At 30.9% G+C, this 11,041-nt stretch overlaps 1 long non-coding RNA gene across 1 annotated transcript; it reads left to right on the top strand.

Annotated features, from left to right (window-relative positions):
- The first annotated feature begins 1,275 nt into the window (after nucleotides 1-1,275).
- On the top strand, nucleotides 1,276-1,970 carry LOC141481148 (uncharacterized). Its single transcript, XR_012464768.1, has 3 exons — nucleotides 1,276-1,477; nucleotides 1,559-1,682; nucleotides 1,778-1,970. It is a non-coding gene; the product is annotated as an uncharacterized lncRNA (long non-coding RNA).
- Nucleotides 1,971-11,041: the final 9,071 nt, after the last annotated feature.

The following is an 11,041-nucleotide window of genomic DNA, read 5'->3' as shown; positions in this document are numbered from 1 at the left end:
TAAAATCAGCAAGTGAAGCAATTTTTTGAATATTCACTTCGACTGCATATAAAACACTAGAGGTTAAAAAGTGATTGGCAATAAATATATTCATTTGTTTCACTTTCATTGCTCTATTAACATTCAAACAACAAAATAGTTAACTGCAATTACTATTAGTAAAATGAGATTTCTCAAGAAATAATTTGAGTATGAATACTAAAAAAATGTGAATGTATCAATCCAGCTCTGAATAGCAAACAGATTCAAGTACATGATACTTTTTTTGAACAAATTGCACGTTGTAGGTATATGTATAGTTATATTACAATAATTAATATTGATAAGTTTATAGTTGTTGGGAATAACTTCAAAACATGAAAAATGGAAGTCATGAACATTCTTCCACATATTATATGTATATATATATATATATATATATATATATATATATATATATATATATATATATATATATATATATATATATATATATATATATATTTCAATATTGAATTCTACAAAAAGGATTTGAAGCTTTATATCTTCTATAAATTATCTGCGAGCGCTTTCGACTGTTGGTAGTACTGTCATCTTCTAGGGACCCTTCAAACTGAACTGGTCATCCTGTTGTCTGCCTCTTCATACGGTCAGAGCATCTTAACTCAGGTATTTCAGGTACTTTAGGTAAATAATAATAATAATATAATATTTATTGGTAAAGATACATTGTTCAATTATACAAATTGTATGAGTCAATTTCCAAATAAATATAGAATTTCCACAGAAGGATATACCTGTGCGTGGGGTCTGCAGAAATTTGAATACTAATGAATACAATTTAAAATTTGAATACTAATGAATACAATTTAAAACTTGAAATATAAAGTGGTATGAGTAAATAAATAAAAGGTAAGACGTTTTAAAATTATCAGACATATTATTTTAATTATATCATCAATCTTCTTGTATGAATATGTGATGTGAATCAGTTTCTATGCATGTCACTATGATAGTAAACATTTTTCATATCAACGTGTTGGTGTATCTGAAGCCTTGGCAAGCCTAAGACCCAGGTTTTGAGTTTATTCTTAAATGAATTATCACTCCTGATATTTTTTATATGATGTGGGACGAGATTATATAACCGAGGAGCTAGGTATGAGTAAGACCTTTGAAGGATGTTTTTCCTTGAATTATTTTTTTGTCGAGTTTCATATTGGTGTTCTATTATCCTTAATTCATGTCTATTATTATGTTGTCTTATTATAGTTTTGAGAAAGTAGAGTTGTCTCATGTCTAGAATTGATGTTTCTTTATATAATGAGTCGGTCGGGTAAGTTCTTTTTTTGAGGTGGATAATTTTCAATACTGATTTTTGTGTTTGTTCTAGGTGTTTCAGAAAAGTTATGTTTGCTGCTCCCCAAGCAATTATTCCGTATGTAAGGTGGGTTTCGAACAATGCATAGTATAGCATTCGCATCTGGGCTGTTTGTAGGTATGATCTCACGTATTTTAATCTATATGCAACAAATCGTAGTTTTTTGACTAAGTAATCAATATGTGCATCCCATTTTAGATGTGCGTCAATATATATACCAAGGTATTTCAATTTATCCACTGATGAAACGGAAAGTTCTACGTCATCGTATTTTATTGAAAGTGATTTGAAATCTGGTAGATTCTTGGCATACGAAGTGAAGGTAATATAAAATGTTTTGGATATATTTATACTCAATAATTTACTTTCGAACCATTCAATTATTATTTTAAAATTTTTTTCTGCTTTTTGTTTCAGAGAATTCCAGGATTCCGATTGAAAAATAATTGCAGTGTCGTCAGCAAAGCTGATTATATCACCTTCCACATTCAGTGAGAACATATCGTTCAGGTAGATGTTAAAAAGTAGCGGACCCAAAACGGTTCCCTGAGGTACGCCGTACTCAACAGTGTGTAGGTCACTCTTGACGTCTTTAATTTTTACACATTGTTTTCTTTGATTTGCCCTGTTGAAAACCGTACTGATTTTTAGATAAAATACTATTTTTATTTAGGTATGCGCTGATTCGCGATTTCATGATAGACTCATAAATTTTCGCGAAATTTGTAATAACAGATATTGGACGGTAGTTCTCCAGTTTGGTTCTATTTCCAGATTTAAATATTGGTGTTATAATAGCAATTTTGAAGGGGTTTGGACATATTCCACTACTGAAAGACCAGTTTATCAAGTAAGTTAATGGTTTTGCAAGTTCTTTAGCTATTTATTTGATAGTTTCTGCTCGGAGATTGTCGATTCCGGGACATTTTTTATTTTTTAGGTTCTGTATAGTTCGCTCGATTTCTTTGATTTTTTCCAGAACTGTTGTTGTTAATTCAGTTCCTTCTGAAATAGTCAGACCAAATATTATTATATTATTTTTTCGTGCCTTTCTATCAATATTTATACACCTTGATTCAAGTTGTGTATATTTGTTATCTAGTCGTTTGAGTTAATTTTTGGAATAACCTATTTTGAATAACCCTATTGGATGTTGTTATATATCTGAATGAAACGACGATTTCTAATAGACTGGCTTTATTTCAGTTCTCAAGTCAATTACATAAAAAACGCTGAACTTTTAGTTTTCGCTTCCGCCAAGGCTGCTACGATTTAGTATGTTCACTTGGTGTACAATATATTGACTGAGAATAAGAAATACGTGACATTTCTTTTTTTTATATGAAACAATGAAATTATTTTTTTTTTAATAACGAAAATTAAATTTTCAATAGTACATTAGCCTGTCTGGCTTTTTAACTGGTCTATCAGATGCTTCTGGATTAGAGTAGTAGTAACTACTGTTATTAGACAAAGATGAAAATTCAAACTCATCTTGATCAGTCATATCGATATCATTATTGACAGGTGGTGGATCATTTTGACTTGGCAAAATTTCAATGAATCTTCTTTCTAATGATATTTGTTCCATCATTTTTTTCAATACCGTATGAGCGTTCTCTAGGTTTGTTATTTTACCAAACGACCATTTTGATCCTAAATGAGTTTGATATCTCACTTTACTATTTATATTTAAAGGTCTTAAATATTCACAAGAACGATCATTGTATTGTTTTTGCTTTTGTTTTTGCTGTTCTAATGACTTATTATATTTACATGGTGTACAATATATTGACTGAGAATAAGAAATACAATACGATACAGATGTGACCATGCGAATTTGGGTATCCCAGGTAATAATGACTATTGAAATAGGTGAGTACCTAAGTCAAAACGCAACTGCAACATTTCTTCATTACACGTGATGAAGAAATGTTGCACAAACCGTGAGGGCGCATGAGTTTTTCTAGGAAGATTGTTTAGAGCTATTCAATTGAATTGAATGATGTTAAGGTACAATTTAATGTGCATGAAATGCTTAAAACAAATAACGTTGTTAAAACAACCATCATGGACTGCTGTTACTGCTATACGACGAAGTCCGTGAACTTTTATTTTGAATATCTGAATATTGCACACTTTGAGAAATGAATCTTCTTAGCTGTCGGAAAAATTCAGTGTTGGTGTATTATATTAAAGTTTCCCTATTTTTAAAATTTATTTTGCAGAGTTCGTTGAAACCTACTATATTTCCGTGGTTTCTCAATTTGTTTTTCACAGCCTGAAAATTTCGGTACCAAACGCAAAAAATTACCGGAGAAAAATATTGAATCCTGTGAACATTTCTTAAAACAAAAAGAAATTACAATTTTTTATCATTTTACGAAAATCAGGAAGAACAGTTTAGCAGTTATTCACATAGCTGCGAAAATTAAACTTTACTGTAACTTTATATATGTAGTTAGAACTTAATATTGTGATTTTTTTGTCGTTGTAGTGATAAAGACGTTTATTATTACTATTATTATTATATTTTTTAGGTATGAGAGCATTTTCACACAATAGGTGCTCTAAATTTGATTCAACAAAAATCTGTTAATAGAATTAATAAATATAGTTTGAAAAACTAAAAAACACGCTTTTGAAGAACATCGAACTTAAAAATTAAAAATATCAGTCAGACATATCAGTGTCAGTTACTGGGATGAAAATGCAGATTAACTTTCGTGAGATTCAATTGCAGAAATATTTCTAAGAGAATATTGGGATCTACTTTGAGTGATTTCGAAATAATAATAATTCAGATAGATAGATCTTTATTTAAATAGGATATCCTAATAATATACAAATCAACTGGAATGGTAGAAATAAAAAAAAGGTATGTGTTACATATAGAAATGACTCAAATGTATGACAAACATAAGTTCAATAAAATATTTTTAAAGACATTACTACAAAAACAGCAACATTATACATTCGAAAAATTTCAATGCAACATGTAGAAAGATAAATTACATAATTATTTGAAATATATAACGAACATTAGATGAATGGAATTATACAAATTACAGCTACAGGTAACAAAGACATAATACATATTATATTTGTACATTTAAAACAAATTTCTTCAGTTCATTTTTGAACATGTTCAGAGATGGGCTATTTTTATTTGCATTAGGTAATTTGTTGAACCGATCAAAACCCTTGAAAAACAATGTGTTCATAGTATTTTTGTTTTTTGTTCCGTTAATATATAGGTTATTATTATTTTGAGTGAAGTGGTGGTGAATATCGTGATGAAAGACAATATACTGATTAAAATAAGATGGTCCTAAATTGTTCAATATTTTATATACGAAGATCATTGTGAAGTATAGCAGTCTTTGGAAAATGGATTGCCAATTTAAAACATTGAGCATAATAGTGATAGGAGTATCTCTACGGCACTTTAAATTGATTCTCATACCACGATTCTGAAGTTTTTGGAGTTGAGACAATTTATTCTGATTGAATAGATATAGGATAGAGGATAGAGGAACAATAGTCGAAGTGTGGCTGAACAATTGACTTGTAAACTGTGATACTTGACTCCGTTGAAAGATTATTGGCAATTCTAGAAAAAAAGAATAATTTCTTTGAATTTTTTTTATGAATATACTCAAAATGTTCATCAAACGATAGAGTGTTATCGATCTGGAATCCCAGATATTTAGTTGAATTCACTATTTCAATTTTGTCATCATCAGCTAATAGAGTCTATTTGGCTGTATTTGAACTTGGTGGTGATTATCATCGCTTTGGTTTTCATCACATTCAGCTTGAGTTTATTAATTTTCAAATACTTATTGACACTTGCAAGAGTATTATTCATTTTTTGTATAGCCATCGTAAGGTTCATATCGCTACATGCCAATAGAGTATCATCAGCAAAAAAGTTCATAAATTCACAGTCGACAAACAATGGCATGTCGTTTAAATATAGTATGAATAGAAGGGGTCCCAGAACACTACCCTGGGGAACTCCAACGTAATTGTCAATTTCACACGAGAACATGTCTTTAACTCTTACCCGTTGTTTTCTGTTGGTCAAGTAATTAGATAACCAATTATACACTTTGCTCTCAATTCCATATATATTCAATTTGGCTAGTAGTATAGACCTATCAATGGTCTCAAATGCTCTTTTGAGGTCAAGGAACACGACTACAACAAACTTATTATTATCCAGCTCAGATTTAAATTTGTTTAGAGATATTTGCACTGATGACTCACACGAATGCAATTTGCGAAAACCCGATTGATTGTTGATTAAAATGTCGTTTTTTTCCACAAATTTTATTAGTTGGTTATATACTGCTGTTTCAAGTACCTTCTCAATCGGAGGTAAAGTTTTGATTGGCCTGAATTCTTTACATTTAATAGTATGAGGAATTTTGGGTATAGGAACAATAGTACTACTTTTCAATATTTCTGGTATTTCGCCAGTTTCAAGAGAGGTGTTGATAAGGTGCAATATAACGTGACCGATAGTCTCAAAAACTTGTTTCAATATTTTGAAGTTGAGGATTTCATATATACTGCACTTATTATACAAGGAAATTATAATTTTACGTAGGTCATTTAACGAAAGCAATCTGAATTCTGAGAAAATTTTGTATAAATTAAAGTTTTTATCGCACCATAACTCTGAATAGTCAATGCTCGCCACAATTTCATTTATGCTTTCAACAAAATAACTGTTGAAGTTATCTGATATTTCAATAACATCTTTTCGTAATATAAGTTCACCAGTTTTCTCAAACTGAATACAATTTGGAAAGTCAATGTCATCTCCTTTAACTAGTTTTTTGAGAGTTTTCCACATTTGTTTAGAGTTGTTTCTATACCGATCAATTTTTTCAAAATAATATTGATCTTTTTTTCTTTTCAACACATTGACAACATCATTTCTCAATTTCTTGAAAGTTTCCCAGTTATTTTGTTCTTCTAGATTTGAACAGTTTCTGAAAGCTCTGTATGCCCTATCACGATTCTTAATTTTACAGTGAACTTCGTTATCAAACCATGGCAAATGACTGTTAATACTACAATTTTGTATTGGAGAAATATCATCAATAACTGCTTTGCAATTATTCAGTATTTCTTTATAAATAACTTCAACATCAGTAGAATTTAAAGACCATTTACATGATATTAAGTTAATTTTTATAAGGTCCAAATTGCTTTCACTTAAGTTTCTATATTTTTTATAGTTTCATTTTCGTTATTATGAATATTAGTAAAGTTGACAGTGATTGTTGAATGGTCTGTTATTATTGGATATGAGTGCACCGACGCTTGACATCTATTTACGTTCGTTATACATAATCTATAAGCGATTCGCTGTGGTTAGTAACTCTAGTTGCTTCATTGATTATTTGCGAGATGCCATACGTATTGAGAAGGTTTTTTAATCTAGAAACATAAAAACTATCATCAGAGTAGTTCAGATTGAAGTCGCCCACTAAAATACAATGAAATGTCATCGAAAATAAACTATCACAGATATTTTCAAAAAACTACACCTCACGATTTAATCTCCACAAACTTCATTTGAAAATATATCACTTGTTTCGCCAAGACATTAGCTTTTTCAAGTGATTTATCATAAATCACTGATCTATTGCTTGATCTATTCGCCATCTGCCTGCGAATAGATCAAGCAATAATGTCGATAATTCTGTCAAATACAGATCCCGAACTTGAGAGTTTCAAACATACATACATACATACATATATACAGGTGAAGCTATTAAAAGCATATTAATGTTAACTGATATGAGATAAAAAATAGAAATTGAAATATTTTGCTGTTTTCCTCAAGAATTTCCTTTCTCTCGCTTTTGTCATATCAGTGAAGAGAAGTATTTTTATTCATTTCGTATGGGAATAAAATATAAATATAAATTATGTGCCGTAGAATAAATCCGACAAAAACACTCTTAAGGCTATTCATCTACAATTATTTATTTTATAAAATATATTTTTCTTGATAAAAAAATACAAAAAGTCATGTATGTATAAATGAAGAATCCGAAGGTTTTTCTAAAGGCTGGCCCATTAATTACTACCTCGTTTATCTCATACGAAAGCGAGACGTGAATACCTTCTTCAGTACATAAAAACGAAATGATTACTTAATAATATCAGCGTTAAGTTACAACAAAAGTCTCAAGTTGCAGAGTACAGATGCTTCCCAGATAAGCAGTCATTACCAAACGCCGATTATTTCGCAATTGTTTTTTTGTTCGGTCTCAAACACAATTTATGCACAACGAATAAATTAACTTATTCAAAGCGAGTAAATTGACTTATTCGCAATTGGGTCATGAGAACAGATATTAATCGAAGCAGCACAGAATGTCACTGAAATTAATTGTATTAAGTCATAGTCGAAGTTAGAATAAATCATTCTGATGATGTTATGGAGGCGAATCACGCGAATTCGTTGATGACTACTTGATGAATAGCCTCTGGTGACGTTTTGGCGAATTATCGTGACCATAGTGGTTTCTGCTGGTAGTTATTATCGATATTTATGACGGGAATGACCAGTGTGACATTGAAAAAATAACAACTTTCACATCAACCATCGGAATTTGCTATAAACTGGTATGATTATGATCAATCCAAAATATTTTGAAAGGTTTTGTTTCTTCATTTTTGTCTATTAATAAAAATAATGATCGCCTCCATTTCTCACATGAATTCTACACTTTATATTTGTCACCTTGAGCTGATAAACAGGAGAAAAGGGCGGAATTCATTTCATCTGGAGACAAGATCTCCACTGAAATGTTCTTTCCTTAGTCAAAGGCTATTAGTTACTTCGATTTTTTTTATATTTCGTAATTTTCTATTGTATTCTGTATAACAATTTAATCATCGCTGTTGTGAATCAAACGATTCTTATGTCTGTAATATTTTCACCATAACAAATTTTACACACATCGCCACACGTGTTTACCTATAATAATAATAATGATAATTGAATAGTTGGAGGTGTTGAAGTTAATAAAGAATGTTGTCCGAAAAATACAATGCAGTTGTTTTCTTTCATGACTTATTGAGAAAATCTGTGTATTAGCAATTCCTAATCATGATGTATGGTGAAGTCTATTTTTATTCAAAAAATCATGTTTATGTTTTTTTCGTTAACCAGCTGAGGCACCCCTACGAACGACAACCCTCGGAAGTCGAAACTTGTGCAAGCTAAGGACTAACGAGGTCTCACCTTTTAACGTGTGATTCCGAGCACGTTACATACAATGATTTTTATTACAGACGAAACATAAAAAAGAATCTAGCTGTTCGGCTTTCTATAGGATCTTCCAATAGGACTTTTGAACATTGACAATTAATAACGGCAATCTTGTTAGAAATACATCTGTCAAATTAATCGTTATTTATTCAGTCTCTTCTGACAAGTCACCATGAATGGATATTGTATTCAACAAGACGAGCAAATAATAAAATTATTTCATCAAAATGGGTGTTCTGTTCGGGCAACATACCGCACCCTTCGCCATTTTACAGTCCCAATAATCGCTCTACCACATTCGCAATGTGGTGGATAAATTTGAGTCCACTGGTTCAATAACCGATCAACCTGTACGTCGACGAATCGCAAGATCTGACGTGAACATCGCCGCTGTCTGTGAGAGTGTGCAGGAAAAACCGAGGCAGTCGATTTTGTGTCGCTCACAAGAACAAGAACAAGAAAAATAGTGGGAAACGTCGTAGGAGTATATTATTGAAAATCATTTTAGGAAAATATGTAGAGCATATGCACAAACTGGAAGTTAAACCCCTTTCGAAACAACTACTTTCATATGAACATTGAATTGCAGAAAAATAACTATTTCTCACTCAGTTTGACTACAAACATTTGTTAGGGAAATGAAACAGATATCATTCACGAAGAAGCTACACAATATGAAATGAGAATCAGTATTCTGAGGCGTTTCTATGAATAATATCTGTTTTTTTATTTCATAACACATGTTTGAATGCGAAAAAGTGTTTTTCGTGTAAGTTCAAGTTAATATGAAAATATTTCTTTCGGAAGGATATTTTCCTTTCGTGTGATTCAACGTTCATATGTTGTTGTTTCCCATATTTTTTGTTCAAGAATGGCAAAAAAAGGAAATAATATTCTTTCCAAAAAATTAATCTCTCCTAAAAGTATTTCCTTTCCAATTTGAAGAAAAAATGAAAGGTTTGTTGAAAAAATCATACAATGTATTGAGAAAAGGTTTAGAAAGTGAAGAACCAAATTGACACTCAGTATATAATGATTTCGGGACATTCGATTTTAATATTAGTGTCATGCTTATCTATGAATTTATCGCATAAAAAATGCAGTATTCAATTATCACCGAATAATATATTCATTGATATTCTTGAATAATTTTGTGTGTATATAATTAAAATTCAATGCAAAAAGTAGCGAATCAAATGATTTCATCATTCTCTTTTATACGTGGGCCCCCAATAATACGTATTTGCTTGATATATCAATATATAACATCAGGAATGCCACATTTTACAAATATCAGTTCCTGATGTTTCCTTTGTGAAAAGAAATAATATACATGCCAGCACTTAATTTCTTTCATCCACAACGCACAGTTTTCAAGTTTTTGATTATCTTATAGAATTCAGAAGAGAAGCTGGTTCTGAATGAAATAACCAAAGATGTCGATATGTATATCGCCATGAATAAAACAAAATACTGAAATGCGATATATGTTGATGGCTTTGTGTATAATTTGCTTGGAAACTGGGTTAGTTTATCAATAATTATACAAAGGAAAATTCAATTGGAATGGTGTATGTTGAATTATATTGTCGAGTCGTGTTTTTTCTAACGAAATTTGTTTGAATAAGGGAGTTTTCTCAATTCCTCAGACAGGTCTTTTCCAGGAAGATCGAACACCTACTTTCAGTTAGATGAGAACCAGCACATTTTTGGGGAAAGTACGAGAGAAGTTGGACGTAATATTGCCTATTAAGTGGATATATTTCTCGACCGCCGACTTCATCGGACATGAAACCAATGGATTTTCATTCATGAGGAAGAGTATTATTGGAGTTTTTTTCCCAACACCACATCGTTATTTTCAACACCTCGACACGTGTTTCGATCACCATGTGATCATCTTCAAAGAGGAAGATTAAAACTAGAAACTGATGCGAAGCTAACCCTATTTATGATATATAGGATCCCATGCAGGTAAACCATTCAGGCGTACCACCCATAGAGGTATACCAACCTAAATTAATTTTACAATTTTGCCTTATCTATTATTTTACAATATATGTTTATATAAAACAATTTTCAGCGATATAAAAATCAATTTCACAATATTGCCTATCCAAATTTATTTTTACAATGTGTCCTTATGTAGTAATCAGTAAACCCAACAATATTATTTTATTTTAGCAAGCTATATAGTATGCTCTTTGGTATAGGTCCTACATCGTTATTCATAATATTATTGTGTTTACTTATTTCTACACTCTCAGACATCTAGTTGCCTGTTGTTGTTAACTTGTCTAACTAATCTTAATGAACTGAAGTCTATGGAATGGTTTTGTTGCAAAATATGATGGGCGACTGCTGATTTTTCAGGTCTTCCA

The sequence above is a fragment of the Leptinotarsa decemlineata genome, unplaced genomic scaffold (genome assembly GCF_025532065.1).
Source record: "Leptinotarsa decemlineata unplaced genomic scaffold, Ldec_3_MD MMD2_tig00000035_RagTag_RagTag, whole genome shotgun sequence".
Lineage (NCBI taxonomy): Eukaryota > Metazoa > Arthropoda > Insecta > Coleoptera > Chrysomelidae > Leptinotarsa > Leptinotarsa decemlineata.
The sequence above is the reverse complement of the archived record's forward strand: the minus strand, read 5'-3'. Positions and strand labels throughout refer to the sequence as shown.